This window comes from Phyllobates terribilis, unplaced genomic scaffold (genome assembly GCF_046119375.1).
Source record: "Phyllobates terribilis strain yellow unplaced genomic scaffold, ASM4611937v1 Scaffold_7__3_contigs__length_470593459, whole genome shotgun sequence".
In the NCBI taxonomy this organism is placed as follows: Eukaryota; Metazoa; Chordata; class Amphibia; order Anura; family Dendrobatidae; genus Phyllobates; species Phyllobates terribilis.
The window spans coordinates 22,092,538-22,100,274 of NW_027362767.1; positions in this window are offsets into that span (position 1 = coordinate 22,092,538).

The following is a 7,737-nucleotide window of genomic DNA, read 5'->3' on the forward strand; positions in this document are numbered from 1 at the left end:
CTATGTACCTAATCCATAGAGTACCACCTGTGTATCTAATCCGTACAGTACCACCTATGTACCTAATCCATAGAGTATCACCTGTGTATCTAATCCGTACAGTACCACCTATGTACCTAATCCATAGAGTACCACCTGTGTATCTAATCCGTACAGTACCACCTATGTACCTAATCCATAGAGTATCACCTGTGTATCTAATCCGTACAGTACCACCTGTGTACCTAAGCCAAAGAGTACCACCTGTGTATCTAATCCGTACAGTACCACCTATGTACCTAATCCATAGAGTATCACCTGTGTATCTAATCCGTACAGTACCACCTATGTACCTAATCCATAGAGTACCACCTGTGTATCTAATCCGTACAGTACCACCTATGTACCTAATCCATAGAGTATCACCTGTGTATCTAATCCGTACAGTACCACCTGTGTACCTAAGCCAAAGAGTACCACCTGTGTATCTAATCCGTACAGTACCACCTATGTACCTAATCCATAGAGTATCACCTGTGTATCTAATCCGTACAGTACCACCTATGTACCTAATCCATAGAGTACCACCTGTGTATCTAATCCGTACAGTACCACCTATGTACCTAATCCATAGAGTATCACCTGTGTATCTAATCCGTACAGTACCACCTATGTACCTAATCCATAGAGTATCACCTGTGTATCTAATCCGTACAGTATTACCTGTGTACATAATCCATAGAGTACCACCTGTGTATCTAATCCGTACAGTACCACCTATGTACCTAATCCATAGAGTACCACCTGTGTATCTAATCCGTACAGTACCACCTATGTACCTAATCCATAGAGTATCACCTGTGTATCTAATCCGTACAGTACCACCTATGTACCTAAACCAAAGAGTACCACCTGTGTATCGAATCCGTACAGTACCACCTGAGTAATCCGTACAGTACCACCTATGTACCTAATCCATAGAGTATCACCTGTGTATCTAATCCGTACAGTATTACCTGTGTACATAATCCATAGAGTACCACTTGTGTATCTAATCCGTACAGTATTACCTGTGTACATAATCCATAGAGTATCACCTGTGTATCTAATCCATACAGTATTACCTGTGTACATAATCCATAGAGTACCACCTGTGTATCTAATCCATACAGTATTACCTGTGTACATAATCCATAGAGTACCACCTGTGTATCTAATCCGTACAGTATTACCTGTGTACATAATCCATAGAGTACCACCTGTGTATCTAATCCGTACAGTATTACCTGTGTACATAATCCATAGAGTACCACCTGTGTATCTAATCCGTACAGTATTACCTGTGTACATAATCCATAGAGTACCACCTGTGTATCTAATCCGTACAGTATTACCTGTGTACATAATCCATAGAGTACCACCTGTGTATCTAATCCGTACAGTATTACCTGTGTACATAATCCATAGAGTATCACCTGTGTATCTAATCCGTACAGTATTACCTGTGTACATAATCCATAGAGTACCACCTGTGCATCTAATCCGTACAGTATTACCTGTGTACATAATCCATAGAGTACCACCTGTGTATCTAATCCATACAGTACCACCTGTGTACCTAATCCAAAGAGTACCACCTGTGTATCTAATCCGTACAGTACCACCTGAGTAATCTGTACAGTACCACCTGTGTACCTAATCCATGCACATGACTAACAGCATCACCTGTGAGTGATACTACTGAGAAGTGGAGACCCCGTAACATTACAGAGCAGGGGGCTGAGAAGCAGAGGGCAGAAAAGTCCCCAACGCTCCACTGACCCCATAACTGTAGAGTCCAGACCTCCTCTGGTATCAGCACAAACACTGCTCCCCCGCTGGGAGCTTCATGGCCGAGCAGCTGCATGCAGCCGTACATCACCAAGCACAATGCCGAGCGTAGGATGGAGTGGTGTAAAGCCGACAGCACTGGACTCTGGAGGAGACGTGATCTGTGCAGTGATGGATCGCACTTCTCTGTGTCTGATGGAGTCTGGTGATTCCAGGAGGACGTCACCCCCTGACTGCATTGTGCCGGTGTACAGATGGGGGAGGAGGATAATGCTTTGGGCTGTTATCAGGGGACAGCCGTGGACCCTCAGCTCCAGTGATGGAGAATCTTAATTTTCAGCACAAGACATAGTGGACACTTGTAGCTTCAGCTTTGTGGGAACAGTTTGGGGACGGGCCTTATCTATTCCCCATGACTGTGCCCAGAGCACAAGCTCCATACAGACATGGGGAGGGAGAACATGAGGGGCAGCACAGAGCCCCATACAGACATGGGGAGGGAGAACATGAGCGGCCGCACAGAGACCCATACAGACATGGAGGAGAACATGAGCGGCCGCACAGAGCCCCATACAGACATGGAGGAGAGAACATGAGCGGCCGCACAGAGCCCCATACAGACATGGAGGAGAACATGAGCGGCCGCACAGAGCCCCATACAGATATGGAGGAGAACATGAGCGGCCACACAGAGCCCCATACAGACATAGAGGAGAACATGAGCGGCTGCACAGAGCCCCATACAGACATAGAGGAGAACATGAGCGGCTGCACAGAGCCCCATACAGACATGGAGGAGAACATGAGGGGCCGCACAGAGCTCCATACAGACATGGAGGAGAACATGAGGGGCCGCACAGAGCTCCATACAGACATGGAGGAGAACATGAGCGGCCGCACAGAGCCCCATACAGACATGGGGAGGGAGAACATGAGCGGCCGCACAGAGCCCCATACAGACATGGAGGGAGAACATGAGCGGCCGCACAGAGCCTCATACAGACATGGAGGCGAACATGAGGGGCCGCACAGAGCCCCATACAGACATGGAGGAGAACATGAGGGGCCGCACAGAGTCTCATACAGACATGGAGGAGAACATGAGGGGCTGCACAGAGCTCCATACAGACATGGAGGAGAACATGAGGGGCCGCACAGAGCCCCATACAGACATGGGGGAGAACATGAGCGGCCGCACAGAGCCCCATACAGACATGGGGGAGAACATGAGCGGCCGCACAGAGCCCCATACAGACATGGAGGAGAACATGAGGGGCCGCACAGAGCCCCATACAGACATGGAGGAGAACATGAGCGGCCGCACAGAGCCCCATACAGACATGGAGGAGAACATGAGGGGCCGCACAGAGTCTCATACAGACATGGAGGAGAACATGAGGGGCCGCACAGAGCTCCATACAGACATGGAGGAGAACATGAGGGGCCGCACAGAGCCCCATACAGACATGGGGGAGAACATGAGCGGCCGCACAGAGCCCCATACAGACATGGGGGAGAACATGAGCGGCCGCACAGAGCCCCATACAGACATGGGGGAGAACATGAGGGGCCGCACAGAGCCCCATACAGACATGGAGGAGAACATGAGCGGCCGCACAGAGCCCCATACAGACATGGAGGAGAACATGAGCGGCCGCGCAGAGCTCCATACAGACATGGAGGAGAACATGAGGGGCCGCACAGAGCCCCATACAGACATGGAGGAGAACATGAGCGGCCGCACAGAGCCCCATACAGACATGGGGGAGAACATGAGGGGCCGCACAGAGCCCCATACAGACATGGGGAGGGAGAACATGAGGGGCCGCACAGAGCCCCATACAGACATGGAGGAGAACATGAGGGGCCACACAGAGCTCCATACAGACATGGGGGGAGAACATGAGCGGCCACACAAAGCCCCATACAGACATGGAGGAGAACATGAGCGGCCGCACAGAGCCCCATACAGACATGGAGGAGAACATGAGGGGCCGCACAGAGCCCCATACAGACATGGAGGAGAACATGAGCGGCCGCACAGAGCCCCATACAGACATGGAGGAGAACATGAGCGGCCGCACAGAGCCCCATACAGACATGGAGGAGAACATGAGGGGCCGCACAGAGCCCCATACAGACATGGAGGAGAACATGAGGGGCCGCACAGAGCTCCATACAGACATGGGGAGGGAGAACATGAGCGGCCGCACAGAGCCCCATACAGACATGGAGGAGAACATGAGCGGCCGCACAGAGCCTCATACAGACATGGAGGAGAACATGAGCGGCTGCACAGAGCCCCATACAGACATGGAGGAGAACATGAGCGGCTGCACAGAGCCCCAGAGATGGGAGGAGAAGATGAGCGGCCGCACAGAGCCCCATACAGACATGGAGGAGAACATGAGGGGCCGCACAGAGCCCCATACAGACATGGAGGAGAACATGAGCGGCCGCACAGAGCCCCATACAGACATGGAGGAGAACATGAGCGGCCGCACAGAGCCCCATACAGACATGGAGGAGAACATGAGCGGCCGCACAGAGCCCCATACAGACATGGAGGAGAACATGAGGGGCCGCACAGAGCCCCATACAGACATGGAGGAGAACATGAGGGGCCGCACAGAGTCTCATACAGACATGGAGGAGAACATGAGGGGCCGCACAGAGCTCCATACAGACATGGGGAGGGAGAACATGAGCGGCCGCACAGAGCCCCATACAGACATGGAGGAGAACATGAGCGGCCGCACAGAGCCCCATACAGACATGGAGGAGAACATGAGGGGCCGCACAGAGCCCCATACAGACATGGAGGAGAACATGAGGGGCCGCACAGAGCCCCATACAGACATGGTGTTAGAACTCTCCTGTTAGTTTTTTTTTAGTTTGCTGGTCACATGACCATTTTTGCCTATTTAATCCGGCTCCGCCCTCCTGGCCTTGCTGGACTTCATTGTATTTACTACTCTTGAGCTAGCTTGGTGCTCTGTTGCCGTTCTCTGTTAGTTTTGCTAGGTCTTCTGACCTCTATGCTTTCTGTTGTGTGTTTGTCTTTGACTGCTACTATTTCTGCTAGGAGGTGTCCAACTTATCCCAGTCCCTAGTTCTTGTAGGGATCCCTCCCTCACATCTATAGGTCTTCGTACAGAGGAAAGACCTCCAGTTTTCCATCATGGTCTCGGTTCAAGATTTGGCTAAACGCTTGCAGGGACTCTCTCTGGAGGTGGCCAAGCTCCAACAACACGTGAGTAGCTGTTCTGGAGCGCATTTTGTGGAACCTAAGGTACGTCTGCCTGATTTATTTTTTGGGCGAACAACAAGATTATTTTTCTTTTAAAAATGCTTGTTTATTGTATTTTCGTTTGAGACCCGGATCCTCTGGTAACATAGTAACATAGTTTGTAAAGCCGAATAAAGACTTGCGTCCATCCATCAAGTTCGACCTGTTAGTTCTGTAATTGCTAAAGTTGATCCAGAGGAGGGTAAAAACCCCAAATGATTTGGCCAATCTTCACCTGGGGAAAAATTCCCTCCCGACTCTGAAACCAGCAGTCAGAATAAATCCCTGTATCAACCTACTATTTTATTTTATTTTTAAGTATATGCTGAAATCTGCCTGGTATCTAGAAATGCATCCAGTCCCCGCTTGAACTGGTGTAGTGAATCCGACATTACCGTCTCCTCACTCAGTGAATTCCATATTCTCACTGCTCTTACCGTAAAGAACCCCTTCCTATGCTGGTGCTGAAACCTTTTCTCTTCCAGTCTTAGTGAGTGCCCTCTTGTTACCGTAATATCCCTCCTTTTGAACAAATCCCGGGCAAGATCTCTATACTGTCCCCTAACATATTTGTACACATTTATTATGTCCCCCCTCAACCTTCTCTTTTCCAGGCTGAATATTCCTAGTTTTGCCAACCTCTCTGGGTATTGCAGTCCCTCCATTCCCTTTATTAATTTTGTTGCCCTCCTTTGTACCTTTTCAAGCTCATTTATATCCTTTCTATATATTGGGGCCCATAACTGAGCACAGTATTCCAAGTGTGGTCTGACCAGTGCTTTATACAGTGGAAGAACAATGTTCTCCTCCTTTGCAGCTATACCTCTTCTGATACATCCCATTACCCTGTTTGCCCTTACAGCAGCGGCCTGACTTTGGGCACTCCAATTTAGTTTGCTATCAATCAAGATGCCCAAGTCCTTCTCCATCTCTGAATTCCCCAATGATTTCCCATTCAGTGAGTACTGGTGACTTCCATTTTTCCTTCCCATATGTATGACCTTACATTTCTCCTCGTTAAACCTCATTTGCCATTTAATGCTCCACCTACCCAGCTCATCCAAATCCCTCTGTAGATCTGCACTGTCCTCTTTTGTATTAATTGTTTTACATAACTTTGTGTCATCTGCAAATATTGATATTTTACTATTTATCCCGTTGACTATGTCGTTAATAAAGATATTAAATAACATTGGGCCTAGTACAGACCCCTGTGGTACCCCACTAGTGACGCTTACCCAATCTGAGTATATTCCATTTATAACCACCCTCTGCCTTCTATCCTTTAGCCAGTTAGCTACCCACTTGCAGACATTTTCCCCCAGCCCCATCATTCTCATTTTGTATACCAACCTATTATGTGGCACGCTATCGAACGCTTTTGAGAAGTCGAGATACACGACATCCACTGGTTCCCCCTGATCTACTCGAGAGCTCACCTCCTCGTAGAAGTCAATCAGGTTTGTTTGGCAGGAGCGATTCCTCATGAATCCATGTTGGTTTGGGATTAAAAGATTATTAGCATCAAGATGCTCCGTAATTGCCTCTTTAATGAAGCTTTCAAAAATTTTGCCCACAACGGACGTCAGACTCACCGGCCGATAGTTCCCGGCGTCACTTTTCGCTCCCTTTTTGAATATTGGCACTACATTCGCCTGTCGCCAATCAAGTGGTACAGACCCAGTCTCAACAGAGTCCTTAAATATAAGATATAACGGTCTGTCTATCACATTACTTAGTTTCCTTAGTACCCGTGGGTGTATGCCATCAGGTTTATTTTAATGTTACTGAGGCGTTTCTGTACCCCAGCTTGGGTTAGATTAGTCATACTTAGTGGAGGATTAAGCTTGTCACTTCTCATTTCTCCTGTTAGTTCTATTTCCGTTGTGAAAGTTGTCGAAAAAAAATTATTTAATAGATTAGCTTTATCCTCATCTTTGTCTATGATTTTGCCTTCCTCACTTTTTATCGGTCCAATATTATCCGATTGGATCCTTTTACTATTTATATACGTAAAGAACAGTTTGGGATTTGATCTACTTTCCCTAGCAATACGTCTCTCTGTTTCCTCCTTCGCTATTTTTATTTGTTTTTTACAGGTTCTCGTTTTTTCCTTGTAACACATTAGTGCCTCCTTACCGTTTTCCTGTTTTAATCTCTTGAATGCCTCTTTTTTGCTATTTAACGCCCCTTTTACGTTCTTGTTCAACCATATTGGTTTCCTCTTATTTCTGGCCCTTTTATTCCCATACGGTATATATCTCTCGCATCACAGCGCATAGGGTTCATAATGTCACTTTTGCGCAAAGATCCTCAGGGATGGGCCTTCTCTCTCCAACCTAGTGATCCGTGCTTTAGATCAGTGGATAGTTTTTTTTCTGCTTTGGGTTTGTTGTACGATGATGCTGATCGTGTCTCATCTGCTGAGTCTGAATTGAGACGTTTGAGGCAGGGATCAGGTAATGTGGAAAAATATTGTTCTCACTTCCGTCGGTGGTCTGCCCAGGTGGGGTGGAACGATTCAGCTTTGAAAAGCTTGTTTCTTGCAGGGCTAGGTGAAAGGGTTAAGGATTTACTGATTGCTTATCCCACACCTGGAAACTTGCAGGAGGCTATGCAATTAGCTATACGGGTGGACA